The sequence below is a fragment of the Peromyscus leucopus genome, chromosome 12 (assembly GCF_004664715.2).
Source record: "Peromyscus leucopus breed LL Stock chromosome 12, UCI_PerLeu_2.1, whole genome shotgun sequence".
In the NCBI taxonomy this organism is placed as follows: Eukaryota; Metazoa; Chordata; class Mammalia; order Rodentia; family Cricetidae; genus Peromyscus; species Peromyscus leucopus.
In genome coordinates this window covers 32942361-32961493 of record NC_051073.1, presented here as the reverse complement: position 1 = coordinate 32961493, position 19133 = coordinate 32942361, and the positions used below count along the sequence as shown (strand labels likewise).

Here is a 19133-nt window from a genome sequence, read left to right as displayed (position 1 = left end):
GGACCAGACTAGACCCTCTGCATACAGAAGACAGTTGTGTAGCTTGGTCTGTTTGAGAGGCCCTTGGCAGTGGGATCAGGATCCACCCTTGGTGCATGAGTAGGAGCCCATTACCTGTGGTGGAACTCCTTGCTCAGCCTTGATGCAGAGGGGAGGGGCTTGGTTCTGCCTCAAATGAATGTGCCAGGCTCTGCTGACTCCCCATGGGAGGCCTTACACTTTTGGAGAAGGATGGGGGGACACTTGGGGAGGAATGGGGGGAGCGGGAGGAGGGATGAGAGGGAGATCTGTGGTTGGTATGTAAAATGAATAAAAAATTTTTTTAAAGAAAAGAAAGAAAAAAAAGAATTTGAATCTTCTGTTAATGATAGATGACTTAAGGTTACATTCCATTTTTTCAGTATTTAAGTTCAAATTTCCCTACTAATCTGTATCAGTGCTTAAAATGTTAATTAAATGTCTCCATTGATTATTTTTGTAACTTTTTGTAATTGGATATCAATATCATTAACAATAAACATTTGTTGTGGACACCCTACTAAGTGAAAGGAGAGCATTTTCAAATCTTGAACAACTTAGATTTCTCTTGTGTGCTTCTGAATTTCTGCTTCTCTGTTGTTGAGCTTGATAACATTTTAACTCAGTTTAAAAATTACTAATTTCACTAGAGTGAGGTGATTTTCTATTTATCTATCTATCTATCTATCTATCTATCTATCTATCTATCTATCTATCTATCTATCTATCTACAGGGTTTCTTAGCTTAACCCTGGCTGTCCTTGGACTAGCTCTATAGTCCAACCTAGGCTCGAACTCAGAGATCTGCTTACCTCTGTCTCCAGAGTGCTGGGATTAAAAGCGTGTGCATCACACTGGCCAAGAGTAGGTTGATTTTAAAAGCTGTAAATCAAACAAACAAGTGTGGCTGTGAAAATATCTTTTACATCACCAACTGACAATGCATGTGTTTCTCCTTCTTTTTCTTCTTTTTCCTTTTTAATTTTGGTTTTTGCTTCTCCTCGAACTGGTTTTCCTATGTTTTGCTTGCAGATTTTATTATATGATAGCCTTATGCTTTGGGAATTATCCATCTAACCAAACTTTTGTATCTTTGCCATTTTGTTCCTGCAATGATAAACATCTATGAATTACACACGCACTAGCTGCAGTTGGGCATATTTGTTCTTTAATTCTGTTACGAATTGTTACTATGGGCTTTCCAGTAATTGCTTCTAAGGCTTGATTGTATGGTTTCTGAGAACCTGTAGTTTCATAAAAGTTACTACTGATTTTGTTGGTGAAAATACTCAAATAATTAGGAATTACATGTAAGAAGCAATTTTTATGTGTAATCAGAAATCTCTTCCTTTGGTATTTGCAGGGGATTGGTTAGCAAAGTCTGCAGATTCTAGTGCCCTGTACTTCAAATAAGTGGTTGCCAAAAGCCCAAGCACATCCGCTCATCAACTTGAAAGCATTGCTATCTTACTTACACATCTAGTAAAAATAGTGCTTTGGAATGGTTATTACACTGCATGCTTTAGGCAATAAAAGTAAGAAAAGCCTGTGTATGTTTGGTACAGATTTGATTTTTCCCTGTCACTGATTGAATTCATGGTATAGAATTATGGACATGGAGGGCCAATTCTACAGTGCAACCACACACACACACACACACACACACACACACACACACACACACGCACATGCAGCGTGCTCTAGTTTCATTTCTGTTGCTGTGATGAAACATACTGACTGACAGCAACTTAGGGTTTATTTTAGCTGACAATCCCAGGCTACATGTGGAGATATGAAAGTGGCAGGAATTTGAGGGAACTGGGTACATCCACAGTCAAGAGCAGAGAGAAAAATGAATGCATCATGTCTGCTTGATTTCTCCACTCTTAAACCATTCAGGACCCTATGAATAGGGATTGGGGTCACCCACAGTGGGCTGGGTCTTCTCACACCAATTAACTTAATTAAGGCAGTCCTGAATATGTATACCCACAGATTAACCCAATGTAGACAATTCTTCATTGAGACTCTCTTCCTGGGTGATTGATTCTAGGTTGTGTGTCAACCTGACAATTTAAACTAACCATCACATGGTGGTTGACTCTGAACAAAGTAATTGGGATTGAAAAGAGATGTGATAATTATTGATTTTTCACTCTCCTTCAATATGCTTTATGTTGATTATAAGTTTAAAAAGCAATTCTTAGTCACTGGCTCTTTTCCATGTTGTACTTCTTTTTCAGAATGTCATATAAGAGATAGCATGAAAAATGCAAAATATGCAAAAGAAATTGAGGAATAGTTTTAAAATTTCTTTTGGAAATATTAATGACTCTGGAGAGATGGCTCAGTGAGTAAGAACTTACTTCCTGCAACCACACGGATCTGAGTTAAAATCCACAGCACCCACTAAAAAGCTGGGCTTGAGGAAGTGTCTCTAACCCCAGCATTGGGGTTAAAGTCAGTTCCCTCCTGAGAACTTTGTGATCACTCAGTCTAACTTCAGTTGTGAGCTTCTGGTTTAGAAAGACCCTGTGTCAAGGCAATAAAGCAGAGAGCAATAGAAGAAGACACCCAGTGTCCTATTCTGCTCTCCCTGTGAGCTCAGGTGTACATGCTCCTGCACAATCTCATGCATCCACCACACACACACACACACACACACACACACACACACACACACACACAAATACAAAAGAAAGTACTATTAGTAATAGCACCTACAAAGTATTAGTCTCAAGAAAACAATCATTTTAGAGAACAAATCCATGCTTCTTCTGAGCCCTTTGCAGATGACAGATCTTACTCTATCATAGAGAGTTGTTGGAGGATGATGGGGAACAAGACATCTTAATAGTAGAGTGCCTAGTACAGCACACAATTCAATATGTTGCTCTTGATAATCTTATAAATAATATGACCTAGGCATTATACTATATGTCTTGGATAAAAGTTATCTGTGATGCTTATAGTCTGAAATCAGGAGATTGTTGTGTGAATTGATTCCTCTTGCCCTTAGTAGTAGCAGAGTAGGATAACTGGTAGTGATTCTCAGATCAGGGCTTCCCTGGTGTGGTGGTTTAAAAAAAAATAGCCTCCAAAGGGAGTGGCACTATTAGGAGGTATGTGGCCTTGTTGGAGCAGGTGTGGCCTTGTTGGAGAAAGTATGTCACAGTGGGCATGGCCTTTAAGTTCTCCTGTGTTCTCCTGTCTCCCACTGTCACTTACCACTTCCTGTTGCCTATGAATCAAGATGTAAGGACTCAGTTCCCACTCCAGCACCATGTCTCCCTGTGTGCCACCATGATGATAATGGACTAAGCTTCTGAAAATGTAAGCCACCCAATTAAGTGTTTATAAGACTTGCCATGGTCGTGGTGTCTTTTCACAGCAATAGGAACCTTAACTAAGACACCTGCTCAGGGGGAACTGGAGACAGTGGAGATTTATGAAAGCACAACTCACATGACTGATTCTTGACTCACTATGGAAGAAAGTGAAATCAGAGTCATCCTGATGAAAACCAAGAGTCAAGAATAGGTTATTTATGAATGAAGAGATGAAAAAAGGAAAGGAAATGTGGTCAGAGGATCAGTTTTTGGAATTAGGATTTCCAATGGATTAGATTGAACTCATGAGAGAAATGAAAGGTGGGGCAGGACTTGTGAGAGTTGATCCTTTCTCAAGAATCAAACAAAAGTTGTTCCAGTTGGGCAGTATGAGGTTGTGGTGCCTTATGTTTGGAAATCTAAAGGACCTTGACAGGGAAGAGGAGAAAAAGATCCAATTTAAAATCTTCAGCCTTTCCCTAGGATAGAACCTGCTGCTATAATTTTGCTAAATGATCATGCTATCAAATTGCCTTCTACATATTTATCCTTATACCAATAAACTTAAGCTGCTCTCAGTCTTGATCATAGATGCTTCTTTTTGCAGTATGTAGCAGTCAATGAAAAGATGTATAACCAGTCAAAGTGCTGAGAACAAAAGACTAAGTGTTCAGCTCTAAACAAACTCTACATTGATATTGTCTCCCTCCACCCAAGGTTCAGGGAAAATTGTAGTAGAGGAAGTGGAAAGAATGAAAGAGCTGGAGGATGGTAAGGAGTGTTATAAAATATGGTCCTCTGGACTGGGCATGGCTATCACATACATGAAGTTATAATAGCTGTAGCTACCTACACAAGACCTGCACAAACAATATCAAGCCTGCCAAAATCCCAGAATCAATGAGAAGCTATTGCAAATGGATAGTTGCTTTTTTGTTGTTGGTGTTGATGTTGTTGAGAACTTGACCATTGGTAGGTTTCTGACTGGCCAGTGCATGACCCTATACCCATTTACATATGGACAATACTAACTGAACTTAGTGAATTATTTAAAAAAAAAGACATGAAATTGGTAGAGAGGCATGTTGGGGGATATAGGGAAAGTTGAAGTGGGGAAAGGGGTGAAATATTATTATATCTCATTGTATACATGTATGAAATTCTCAAAGATAAAGAAAAAAAACCATGACCTTCAAACATAGTATCACAGATCCCAATACTGTGTGGTCTTCAGGTGTAGGTTTCAAGGCAGGAGTTTTGAAGTCACAGTGGGAAAGTAGTCTGCATGCAGCCATAAGAAATAAGGAGAATGTTATCTAGTGTTCCTGGCTATATGAGTCACAGAAGAGAGGTGACTGTAGCTCTCATGAGGACTTTATAATCTGTCTTGAGACTATTTCATCTTCCCAATGTCAGTTCTTTTCTTGAGAACCTATCCTGGCCTTGAAGGAACCTGGCAGTCCTTTACAGAGCAGACCTTTCTGAAGGAGTCCTTTCAGAAGCCTGGGTAAGGGAAGCATGGAATTATATCCCCAAATGACCTTCTTTTCTCAAGATGTAGACTCATTGAAGCTGCTGTTAGTAACTGATTGAGCTGTCAGAGGCAGAGCACTTAAGTGATGAATCATTCCCTAAGTAATTAGAATGGAATTATTTGTAGGGCAGTGTTAATAATGGCCCTATAAAGGATATTTAGTCTCCATGGGGGTATGATCAACTCTCTCTCTCTCTCTCTCTCTCTCTCTCTCTCTCTCTCTCTCTCTCTGTTTCATCAATTTTTTTCTCTGAAGGACAAATACATTCGCACATTCTATCAAGTAGGGAATTTGGTTTGAAAATTCTCTTTAAAAATGGTCATTTTCCAAACCTAAGCTGTATGGAGATAAACACCCATGGAATTTAAAGAGAAGAACAATTTGGTTTGAAGCAGAATAGTTCACATAACTAATCTGAAAATAAATATACATTCTTTTTTATAGATCTTAGTAAATTTGCTCAGTGTCAAATTTTAGAGTTTAACAGCACCGAAAGGGTTGGTATTATAGTTTATTTAGTAATTATTCAAGCAAAATTCCAAAGTAGGTCTATTGGTACTGCTGTTGAAAAACCCACATAACATTAAAAATTAAATCTTCCTGGAATAGTACCCAAATAGTAATGTGAAAAGTATAATATATAAAAAAGGATACTGGCTGCCAGGAGAATGGAAATACAGCTTTTTAAAATTCATACCTTACTTGGGTATTTCAATTTATGCATATCTATTTATGCATAAGTAGATGTAATAAATAAGTAATTTGGACAAAAACACAAATCCTTGGTTACAATACAGCATCATAGAGCATCTTTATTCTAGTGACCTGGTCCCTTACTAAGGAAGGGGCACACTGCTTTTTGGTCTTTCTGTTTCATTTGAGATACAGGAAGAATTATAATCACCAACCATACAACTCTGAAAATCAGAGGCAGGTTTGCTAAAATGAATGAACCAGTCAAAGTAGTCACACTAAAATTTAATCTTAAAACTTGGAACCTTTAAAATGGAAGGTCAGAGCTGAAGAGATGGTTCAGTGGTTAAGAGCTCTTTTTGTGCCCAGAAGACTTCCAACAAGCAAGCACAGGCCACACAAGGCAGAATGGGCCAATGCCATCCCAGCTTGTCTTTGGCTCTATTGCTGCTGGGCCCTGTGCCCAACCCCAGCAGACTTCCACCACTGAGGTGTAGACCATACCAGCCACAACCACCCTCACCAGCCCATTAGTAGACAAGCAGCCCTTCCCCAGAAATCCATCAGACTTCATAGGTCAAGACACGATCCACATCACCTGGAAAAGCAGACATCATAGGCCCATGTACAGTCCACACCATTCAAAAGAACAACCCCAGCAGCTCTACTGGAGGCCAGGCTGGTCCTAGGTACTCCAGAAGAAGCTTCAGGCTTTACCTGAGGCTAGATTGGATCAAGGGACCCAGAGACCTCAAAACCCCAGCAGAGACACCCTCCTGGACCTGAAGACTCCTAAGTTACCAGAACCCTTGGCCACTTAAGCCAGAGAAAAATCAGAAACCAAGGCATCAAACATCCATCCAACAAAGACAAACACAGGAATCAACACCTAGGCTTATAATCACCTCAATTCCAGATGCCTAAATACCAGTGTAAGAATACAATCAACAACAGAAAGGACAATATGTCACCACCAGAATCCAGCTATCCTACAACAGCAAGACCTGAACATTCCAAAGCATCTGAAGCATAAGAAAATGACCTTAAAAATAACTTTATGGAGATGATAGAGGTTCTTAAAGAGGAAATAATAAGATCCCTTAAAGAAATGCAGGAAAAGATAAACAAAAAATTGGAGGAAATCAATAAAGCTTGTAAAGAATGTCAAGAAAACCAAGAAAAAACAAACAAAAACTTGATGGAAACAAATAAAACTGTTTAAGACCTAAAAATGGAAATAGAAACTATAAAGTGAGGGAATTCTGGAAATAGAAAACCCGAGTAAGTGAATAGCAACTATAGATGCAAGCATCATCATCAGAATATAAGAGATGGAAGACAGAATCTCAGTTGTTGAAGATACAATAGAGAAAATAGATTCATCAGTCAAAGAAAATGTTAAATTTAAAACATTCCTAACAGAAAAGTTCGAGGAAATCTGGGACTCTATGAAAAGACCAAACCTAAAAATAACAGGAATAGAAGGAGAAAAATCCCTGCTCAAATGCCCAGAAAATATATTCAACAAAATCATAGAAGAAAAATTTATCAACCTAAAGAAGGACATACCTATAAAGGCACAAGAAGCTTACAGAACACCAAATTGACTAGACAAGAGAAAAAGTCCTCTCACTACATAATAATCAAAACACTACTGTGGTCGTATTGTGTTCTCCAAAATATTGTGCACCCTAATAAACTTATCTGGTGTCAGAGACAGAACAGTCACAATATTAAACATAAAGGTTAGGCAGTGGTAGCACACGCCTTTAATCCTAGCATTCCAGAGGCAGAAATCCATCTGTTCAAGGACTCAGCCAAGCTTGGTGACTCACGCCTTTAATCCCAGGGAGTGATGGTAGAAGGCAGAAAGGTATATAAAGTATGAGAACCAGAAACTAGAAGCATTTGGCTGGTTAAGCTTTTAGGTTTTGAGCAGCACAGTTCAGCTGAGAGCCATTCGGATATGAGGATACAGAGGCTTCCAGTCTGAGGAAACAAGATCAGCTGAGAAGTTGGCCAGGTGAGGTTAGCTGTGGCTTGTTCTGTCTCTCTGATCTTCCAGTGTTCACTCCAATACTTGGCCTCAGGTTTGATTTCATTAATAATACCATCTAAAATTCATGCTAAACACTACACATACAGAAAAAAGAAAGAATATTAAAAGCAGGAAAGGAAAAAGGCCAAGTAGCATATAAAGGCAGACCTATCAGAATTATACCTTACTTCTAGATGGAGTCTCTAAAAGCCAGAAGAGCCTGGACAGACCTCATGCAGACTCTGTGAGACCATGGATGCCATCACTCTAGATGGAGAAAACAAGACATTCTAAGACAAAATTAAATTTAATCAATATCTATCCACAAACCCAACTCTACAGAAGGTACTAGAAGAAAAACTCCAACCCAAAGAAGTTAGTTGTTAGCTACATCCACAAAAACTCAGGCAACAGATAATCCTACACCAGAGGGAAGCATACACACACTCCATCACCACCACCAGCAACAAAATATAATAGAAAATAACAGTCACTAGCCATTAATATATCCCAATATCAATGGTTTCATTTCACCAAACAAGACACAGGCTAATAATGGATATAAAAACAGGATCCATACTTCTGCTGCATACAAGAAACACACATCAACATCAAAGACAGACAGTACTTCAGAGTAAAGGGTTGGAAAAAGATTTTCCAATCAAATGAATTGAAGAAGCAAGCTGGTGTAGCTATCCTAATATCTAACAAAATAGACTTCAAACCAAAATTAATCAGAAGAGATGGAGGACATTTTATATTCATCAAAGAAAAAAAATCCACCAAGATAATGTTTCTCTGAATGTCTGTGCCCCAGATACAAGGGCACCCACATTTGTAAAAGAAACATTACTAAAGCTTAAATCACATATTGATCCCCACAGTTTAATAGTCAGAGACTCCAACACCCCACTCTCACCAATGGACAGGTCATCCAGACAGAAACTAAACAGAAAAAAAATGGAACTAGCAGATGTTATGACTTAAATGGACCTAACAGATATCTACAGAATGTTTTACCCAAACATCAAAGAATATACATCCTTATTAGTACCCCATGGGATATTTTCCAAAATGGACCACATACTTGGTCACAAAGCAAGTCTCAACAGATCAAAAAATAATTGGAATAACCCCTTGAATCTTGTCCTATCACCATGGATTAAAGTTGGAGTTCAACAACAACACAAACTACAGAAAACCTACAAACTCATGGAAGCTGAACAACTCTCAGCTCAATTACCAAGGGTCAAGGAAGAAATAAAGAAAAAAAAAAAAGACTCCATAAAACTCAATGAAAAATGAATGCACCACATACCCAAACTTATGGGACACAATGAAAGAAGGCAGTGCTAAGAGGAAAGTTCATACACAAGTGCCTGAATAAAGAATCTGGAGAAATTTCACACTAGTGACAACATTACAATTGAAGTGCTAGAACAAAAAGAAGCAAACACACCCAAGAGGAGTAGATGACAGGAAATTATCAAACTGAGGGCTGAAATCAATAAAATAGGAACAAGGAGAATAATACAAAGAACCAGTGAAACAAAGAGAACAATATAAAGAACCAATGAAATAAAGAGTTGGTTCTTTGAGAAAATCAACAAGATAGTTAAACCCTTATCCTAACTAAAAGGCAGAGAGAGAATATCCAAATTAACAAAATCAGAAATGAAAAGGGAGACATAACAACCAACAACGAGGAAATCCAGAGAATCACCAGTTTTTACTTCAAAAACCTGTACTCCACAAAATTGGAAAATCTAAAAGAAATGGGCAATTTTCTTGATAGATACCACATACCAAAATTAAACCAAAATCAGATAAACAGTTTAAGCAAAATTATAGACACCAAGGGAATAGAAGCAGTTATTAAAAGTCTCCCAACCAAGACAAGCCCAGGGCCAGATGGTTTCAATGCAGAATTCTACCAGGCTTTCAAAGAAGAGCTAATACCAGTACTCCTCAAAGTATTCCACAAAATAAAAACAGAAGGGACATTGCCAAATTCTTTTTATGAGGCACAGATACCCTGATACCAAAATCACACAAAGACTCCACAAAGATAGAGAATTACAGACCAATTTCCCTCATGAACATTGATGCAAAAATACTCAATAAAATATTGTCAAACTGAATCCAAGAACACATCAAAAAAATTATCTACCATGACCAAGTAGGCTTCATCCCAGAGATTCAGGGATGGCTCAGCATATGAAAATCTGTCAATGTAATCCACCATACAAACAAATTGAAAGAAAAAGCCTTTAACAAAATCCAACACCCCTTCATGATAAAAGTCTTGGAGAGATCAAGGATACAAGAAACATACCTATGTATAATAAAAGCAATACACAGCAAGCCAACAGCCAACATCAAATTAAATGGAGAAAAACTCAATGCAATTCCATTAAAATCAGGAAAAAGACAAAGCTGTCTACTCTCTCCATATCTATTCAATATAATACTTGAAGTTTTAGCTACAAACAACAAAAGGAGATTAAGGTAATATGTAGTACAAACTCTAATTGATATTAATAATAAAAACCTGGAGCCAGATATTGGGGTAAGTGTTGAAAGATCAGAGAGACAAAGGAGCAAGCCACAGCCACCTCTTACCTTGCCAACTCCTCAGTCTGAAAGGGCTGAGCTCCTATCTCCTCCCACCTTATATTCCTCTCTCTGCTTAGCCACATCACTTCCTGTCTTCCCCTCCCTAGTGCTGAGATCAAAGGCATGGGATCCTAAATGCTGGGATTAAAGATGTATGCCACCACTACCTGGCTTCTATGGTTAACTAGTGAATATCTCTGCACTCTGATCTCCAGGCAAGCTTTATTTGTTAGAGCGCAAGCAAAATATCACCACAGGGATACAAGTTGGGAAAGAAGAAATCAAAGTATTGCTATTTGCAGATAAACTCCTACAGTTTAGTGAAGTAGCTGGATACAAGATCAACTAAAAAAAAAAAATCAGTAGCCCTCTTATATACAAATGATAAAAAGTCTGGGAAAGAAATCAGGAAAACAACACCCTTCACAATAGCGACAAACAATATAAAATATCTTTGGGTACCTCTAACCAAGTAAGTGAAAGACCTGTATGACAAGAACTTCAAGATTCTGAAGAAAGAAATTGGAGAAGATATCAAATCTTCCCATGTTCATGGATTGGATGGAAAGATCTCCCATGTTCATGGATTGGTAGGATTAACATAGTAAAAACAGTCTTCCTACCAAAAGCAATCTACATATTCAAAATTCTAATACAATTCTTTACAGGCCTTGAAATAACAATATTCAACTTCATATGGAAAAATAAAAAACCCAGGATAGCCAAAATAATCCTCAACAGTAAAAGAACTACTGGAGGTTACCACCATTCCTGGTCTCAAGCTCTACTACAGAGCTATAGTAATAAAAACAGTATGGTATGGGATAAAAACAGACACATTGATCAAGGGAATCGAATTAAAGACTCAGACATAACTTGTGGTGATACATTGTGTACCCTAATAGAGTTTGCCCGAGGATCAGAGGACAGAACCAGCCACTAGATTAGACATAGAGGCCAGATATTGGTGGCACACACCCTTAATCCTATCACTCAGGATGCAAAGATTCCTCTAGATCTCTGTGAATTCAAGGCCACACTGGAAACAGCCAGACAGTGGTAGTGCACACCTTTAATCCCAGTACTGGAAAGCACACTCTTTCATCCCAGGAAGTGACAGGGTTTAGAAAGGTATATAAGGTATGAGGAAACAGGAACTAAAGCAGTCCTCACCTTTCTGGTGAGGACTCAGAGACTTTCAGTCTGAGGAAACAGGACCAGGTGAGAAGTTGGCAAGGTGAGGTTGGTTGTGCCTTGCTCAGCTTCTCTGATCTTTCAGTTTTCACCCCAATATGTAGCTCTGTTTTTTTTTTTTATTATTATTATAAGACCCGTTAAGATTCGAACAACAATAACTTCACACACCTGTGGACACTTGATTTTTGACAAAGAAGCCAAAATTATACAATGGAGAAAAAAACTTTTCAACAAATGGTGCTAGCATTACTGGATGTTGGAACGTAGAAGAATGCAAATAAATTCATCTCTATCACCCTGCACAAAACTCAAGTCTAAGTGGAACAAAGACCTTAACATAAACCCAGATGCATTGATCCTGATAGAAAAGAAAGTTGAAAGAAGCCTTGAACATAGTGGCCTAGGAGACTGTTTCATGAATAAAACACCAGTAGTGGGCTGGAGAGATGGCTCAGAGGTTAAGAGCACCGGCTGTTCTTCCAAAGGTTCTGCATTCAATTCCCAGCAACCATATGGTAGCTCACAACCATCTGTAATGAGATCTGGTGCTCTCTTCTGGCCTGCAGGGAATACTGTATATATATAATAAATAAATCTTAAAAAACAAAACAAAACAAAAAAAAACCCCAAGCAACAACAACAACAACAAAACACCAGTAGCACAGATACTAAGATAGGCAATTAATAAATGGAACCTCATGAAACTGAAAGGCTTTTGTAAGGCAAAGGATACTGTCAACAGGACAAAATGGCAGCTTACAGAATGGGAGAAGATCTTCACCATCCCTACATCCACCATAGAGCTAATCTATAAAATATATAAAGAACTCAAGAAACTAGCCATTAAAAAACCTCAATAATCTAATTAAAAATGGGGTACAGACTTGAACAGGGAATTCTCAACATAGAAATCTCAAATAAAAGAGAAACAAAGAAATGTTCAACATCCTTAGCCATCAGGGAAATGCAAAATGACTCTGAGATTCCATCTTACACCTGTGAGAATGGCTAAGGTCAAAAACACTTCAGCTTATGCTGAAGAGGATGTGGAGCAAGGGGAACACTCCTTTATTGCTGGTGGGAGTGCAAACTTGTAAAGCCACTTTGGAAGTAAGTGTGGCAGTTTCTCAGAAAACTGGGAATCAATCTACCACAAAACTCACCTAAACCACTCCTGGGCGTATACCCAAAGGATGCTCAATCATATCACAAGGACACTTGCTCAACTATGTTCATAGAAGCTTTATTCATAATAGCCAGAACCTGGAAACAAACTAGATGTCTCTCAACCAAAGAATAGATAAAGAAAATGTGGTACATTTATACAAAGTAATATTACTTAGCTGCTAGAAAAAAAAGACACAATGAAATTTGCAGGAAAATGTATGAAACTAGAAAAAAACATTTTGTGTGAGGCAACCCAGATCCAGAAAGACAAACATAGCATGTACTTACTCATACATGGATTTTAGCTGTAAAGTAAAGGATAGCCATGGTACAATCCACAGATCCAGAGAGGGTAGGTAGCAAGGAGGGCCTAAGTGGGGGGATGCATGAAATCTCCCTGGGAAGGGGAAATAGAGGAGAGCTCCTGGTGGACTGTGGGTGGGTAAGCATGGAAACTTGAGGGATCAGGTTGGAAGGTGGGTGGAGGGGGAGGATTCTGAGAGAGATGGCAGGAAAGGGGGGCTTTACAGAGTTGGGTAGAAGCCTGGTGTAAGGGAAATTCCCAGGAGTCTAAAAGGACAGCCATAGTTAAGACTCCCGGCAGCAGTGCATGCATAGTCTGAACTGGCCATCCCCTGTGATTGGATTGGTGAGTACCGTGGTTGTCAGCAGAGAGCCTTCATCCCGTGACTTATGAGGCAGATTCAGAGACCCAAGGCCAAACATTGGGCGGACCTCAGGGAGTCTTGCTGAGGAGAGGGAAGAGGGATTGTAGGAGCCAGGGAGGTCAGAGACATCATAGGAAAACTCACAGAAATGGCTTGCCTGGCTCGTGGAAACTCAGAGAGTCTGAAGCAACAACCAGGAGCCTTCATGGGACTGACTTAGGCCCTCTGCATATATATATGATAGTTGTGTCGCTTGGTCTATATGTGGGACTCCTGGCAATCAGAGCAGGGGCTGTCCCTGGTGCTTTGCTGGCTCTTGGGAACCTATTCCTCATGTTGGATTGCCTTGCCCAGACAGAATACAGGGGGAGGTGCTTAGTCTTATGGGAACTTAATAGGCCACGCTTTGCTGATGCCCATGGGAGGACCTCCCCCTGTCTGAGTGAATATAAAGAGGTGGTGGTGGACTGGAGTGGGGACCAGAGGGGAGGAGAGGAAGGATGGGAGGAGAAGAGGAAGGGAAGGCTGCCATTTAGATGTAAAACAAACAAACAAACAAACAAACATATCAGAAATACAGAAAAAAAGAGTCTTTGCACAGCAGATAACAGCTATCTATAACTTCAGTTCCAGGGGATCCAATGCTCTTTTCTGGCTTCTGTAGACACTAGGCATGTCATGGTACACACAGACATACACAGGCAAAACACCAATACATATAACAAAAATAAATAAGTATAAAAAAATTAAAAAAAAATGGAAGGTTACCTAGACTTACTCTTTCTCATTCCTCTAGGATGATTGGATAAACTTTAGTGTTTTATGATTTTTATGTGAATTTTTCCCTAATTTTAAAAGTTTTATTATTTATTTATGTGCATAGTATTTTGTGTGCATGCATGTAGATGTACCATATGTGTGCCTGGTGCCCATGGAGGTTAGAAGAGGGTGTTGGGTTCCCTGGAATTAGAGTCACAGATGGTTATGAGCCATTGTGTGAGGACTGTGAGCTGAACTTGAGTTCTCTGCAAGAGCAACAAGTATTCTTAATAACTGAGTCATCTCTTCAGCCCTATAAAGTGTGATTTTTTTCAGTGAAATATAGATTTATAACTATTAGTAATATCAGATAGAAGTCTACATTTTTGACAAAATCTTATGTGGTGGTTTGAATAAAAATGGTTCCCATAGGTCCATAGGGAGTGGCATTATTGGAGATATGGCTTTGTTAGAGTAGATGTGGTCTTGTTGGAGGAAGTATGTGACTGTGGGTGTGGGCTTTGAGGTCTAGAAGCTCAAGCCAGTTCTCTTCCTGCTGCCTGCCTAACCAGATAGAGAACTCTCAGCTCCTTCTCCAGCTCCATGTCTGCCTACACTCTGCCATGTTTCCTGCCATGTCAATAATGGACTAAACCTCTAAACTGTAAGCCAGCTCCAATGAAATGTTTTCCTTTATAAGAATTGCTGTGCTCATGTGTCTCTTCACAGCAATATAAACCCTAATGAGGACACCTTACGTCTGTATGGTTTATTGAAAATTTAAAAATAGCAGAGTTTGGCCTGTGAGATAGATCAACAGGTGAAGACACTTGTACAAGCTTGGTGGTCAGAGTTCAACTCCTGGAACCCACAGAGATGAAAGGAGAGAACCAACTCTACAAAGTTGTCCTCTGACTGCCACATTGCATGCTGTGGTATGTGCATCCTCACGGATAGCATATACACAGGATAAATAAGTAAACAAATGTAAATTAGTAAAAATACCACATTTGATCCTGACATTATCAAACATTACACTAAGCCAAATTTAATTTGTTATAAATCAATTTTATCATGTATTAATTTATTGGAGGCAGACATTAACACTTTAATTTTCACGTGCAAAGGTAATTATACTTACTGACAAACATAATAATTATGCTAATACAAATCTGGGCAAAATTTTTCCAACAGTGACTTGATGTCAAGCAATTTAATTTTCTTGTACATTAGCTTAACTCATCTTTATCAAAATCCCAAGTAGTAGTACGATGATGAATCTTCATTGTCAACTGGAATCTCCTTGGTGACATACCTTTGGGCTTGTCTGTGAGGACATTTCCAGAGAGGTTTAATTAAAGAAGGTAGACTCACCCTTGGTGTGAACAGCATCATCCCACAGGCTCGGCCTGGACTGAATAAAAAGGAACAAAGGAGAAAGTGAGTTGCACACCAACATTCGTGTCTTCGGCTTCTGATTGAAGATGCAATGTGGCTAGCTGGCTCATGCCCCCGTTGCCATGCCTTCCTGTCATAGTGGTCTCTATGCCCTCAAAGCATGTGTCAAATAAACCCTTCCTTCCTTCATGGAGTTTATCAGGGATTTTGTCGCAGCAAAAAGAAAGTAATTAATATGTAGATGTTATTAGCTTATGTTACACAAACATAAACATCTTTAAGTAGGAGACAGCAATGATCAACTTTCTTGCTTCAAAACTTAACTGAAAAATAAAGAAAATTACATTTGTTTATTTATTTTGCATAGGAATGGGCATAAAAAGTGCCACAGTGCCAATGTTGTAGAGGCCCAAGATAACTTTTGGAAGCAGGTTCTCTTTTTCTACCATGTAGGTTCTGGAGACCAAGGTCAGGTTGTCAGGCTTGTGGCAAGTCCCTTGATCTGAAGTGTTATCATCCCCCCAAGTTAAGATAAATATTTTAAAAATTATTTTATGTATATACTTATATACTTTTTTTCTCTGCAAGTATGTCTGTGCAACATGCCTGATGCTCTTGTAGGCAAGAAGGAATGTTGTGGAATATTAGTTGAAGATGCAGTACATCTATTTATGCTATGGAACATTTGTTTAATGATGCAAAGAAATGTTGCATGCTTTTATATTACATTTGTTTAACTCTGTGAAGCTGTGTTACTTTGTCTGTCTAAAATACCTGACTGATCTAATAAAGAACTGCACATCCAATAGCTAGGCAGGACGGAGAAATAGTTGAGGCTGGCAGGCAGAGAGAATAAATAGAAAGAGAAGAATATGAAAGGGGAGAAAAAGAAGGAAAAGGAGAGGAAGATGTCAGAGGCCAGCCACCCAGCTACACTGCAAGTCACAGAGTAAGAAGTAAAGAAATAAATATAAACTAGAGAAAGATAAAAGCCCAGAAGCAAAAGGTAGACAGGATAACTTAAGAAAACCTGGCTAGCAACAAGCCAAGCTAGGGCTGGGCATTCATAAGTAAGAATAAGTCTCTGTGTATTTATTTGGGAGATGGGTGGCAGGCCCCCAAAGAGCAAAGAGTAAAATAAAAAGCCAAAAACAGAAGGGAGCATTGAATCCCCTGGGACTGGAGTTACAGACAACTGTGAGCCATCTTGTGGGTACTGGAAATCGAACCTGAGTCCTCTGGGAAAAGCAGTCAGTGCTTTTAACCAATGTGTCTGTCATCTCTCCAGCCCTCAAAGTTAAGTTTGTAAATGCTACACTCTAAAGTCTGTTTCATAACATTTATTCCTTCCACAATAACTATGTGAAAAAGGTTATGGCTAACACAAATATTTCTCATTCTAAACTTTACGATTTTATACAACAGCATCTCTGGAAATTGTTGCAATTCACTGAATGAAAGAAAATCACCAATAGCCAGTCATGGTGGCACACACCTTTAATCCCAGAACTCTGGAAGCTGAGTCAGGAGGATCTCTGTGAGGTCAAGGCCAGCCTGGTCTACAATAGTGAATTCTAGGACAGTCAGGAATACATAGAGAGACCCTGTCTCAAAAATTAAAAAATAAAAAAAAGCAAAAGAAAAGAAGATGGTCAATTTTATTTTGACCTTGCAATTGCACCTTAAGGTTGCCACTGAAGGGAGCATTTTTTGTTAATTAAGTTAAAAATTCATTGGAAAATTTTGTACATTATTGTGTCATCTCAGATTATCTACTCAAAGCATTTTCCCTATTAGATTAAAGACAATTTGAAAGTAAAATCACTTCATTTAGCATAGTCCTTTCTCTAATAAAAATTTCAGATTAATCTCAAGAAATGGCATGGAGACAATATGATGCATTTGTACCACTGTAAATCCAGAGGTGACAGCAAGTACAGGCAGGATGTGTGCTCAGTGAAAGGGACTCTAGCTCATCCAAGGCTCTGCTTTCATTCTCAGCATCATCAAATAAGGAAAAATAATGTATAACTGCCACTTGATTTCCAATGGGAACACATGCCAAAAAACTCATCATCAAGGTGAAAATACCACAAAAATGCCTTTGTACGCCTACTGAATGTTGCTGTGGTCCAGCACTGGTTGGCTGTTTACCTTTGAGTAAGCTCTTATTGGGCATTGTTGCTCACTTCTGCCCCCTAGTGTCATAAGAGAGTATTGTATGTAGATGAGCAAAGATTAAAATCCTAAATTTTGAGTGTCGGATTCCTACTCAATGTTTATTGTGTTGTTACCATGGCAAAGTGAGACAACAACAAGTCCAAAACAGTTATTGTAAGTATGTTGGGACCATCTGTGTTATGTAATATCATAAACTGCCAATTTAAAAACACTGATTTGTTTTTTTAAACTCTTAAAATGTACTTAGAGAAATGTTTGAAAACAAAGACAAAATGTGCTCCTAGGCACAAGTATCCACAATAATTTTCAATATAGCCATTTTATTCAGTAAAATAATAAATTTATAGTACTATATAAGGATAGATTTTTTTGTTTGTTTGTTTTTGTTTTTTGAGACATGGTTTCTCTGTGTAGCTTTTCGCCTTTCCTGGAACTCGCTTTGGAGACCACGCTGGCCTCGAACTCACAGAGATCCGCCTGCCTCTGCCTCCCGAGTGCTGGGATTAAAGGCGTGCGCCACCACCGTCCGGCAGAATTATTTGTTTTTTAAAGCTTCCTTCCATGTGAATATGTGTGTGCATGCTTGTGTACATGTGTGTACTTGTGAATTATATCTCATCTTTTTATTCATATATAGCAGATCTGTGGTAGTTTGAATAAGAATGGCCCCCATAAGCTCATATATTTGAATGCTTAGATCACAGAGTGGCACTATTTGAAAAGGATTAGGAGGTGTGGACTTGTTGGAGGAAGTGTGTCTCTTGGGGTGGGCTTATGCGTTTAAAATACTATACCAGATCCAGTATCTCTATGCCTGAAGATCAGGATGTAGTTCTCAGCTATGGCTCCCTGGGCCATGCTCCCCACCGTGATGATAATGGACTAAGCCTCTGAAAATGTAGACAAGCTTCCAATTAAATCATTTTTTATAATTATGATTTCTTGGTCATGGTATCTTTTCACAGAAATATAACAGTGACTAAGACAAGGTAAATTCTACTTCAGTGTATATTAACACCCAATCTTAAAAAAAGAGGCAGATTTGTGTTTATTTTTATCAGATAATAATCAACTCCCTTTGATTATTTCTGTCTTATGTCTGCTGAGAAACCAGGCTATAAGCTCATTATTTGATTGTACTTCTTTGCTATTTTAAAAAAAATTTTCTTGGAACTTAAATTAAGAACACAGAAAAGCAATGGGCAGGGAAGGTGAAATATGGTCATTTCGGTAAATAACATGTTTATAATGATAGCCAGTGGCATTTCAAAATTCTAAGCAGGACATTAGAACAGAGTATTTATTAAGTAGGACTAATGACAATCCCCTGATTCCACTGAGGCTAATTATAAGTTTCATTTTCCATATACAGTTGACTGGTATTAAAATGTTAATATTTGCATACTTTATGTGAACTAATATGTATACCAGTATTGCTCCAAATATTAATAAATTAGGATGCTATAAGACCTTTTACAAATACTTTTCAGTCATATTTCATATTTTTGAAGCATTTTTCTGGCTGTTAAGGACA

The 19133-nt window shown here is 38.6% G+C and overlaps 1 protein-coding gene across 1 annotated transcript in view; it reads right to left on the bottom strand.

Moving 5' to 3' along the window:
• Positions 1–19133, bottom strand: part of Htr1f (5-hydroxytryptamine receptor 1F) — a 138615-nt gene that overhangs the window by 22110 nt on the left and 97372 nt on the right. Inside the window, exon 3 of the mRNA XM_028892680.2 lies at positions 15395–15434. The gene's annotated coding sequence lies outside the window, so the exon portion shown is untranslated. The remainder of the gene's footprint in view (positions 1–15394; positions 15435–19133) is intronic.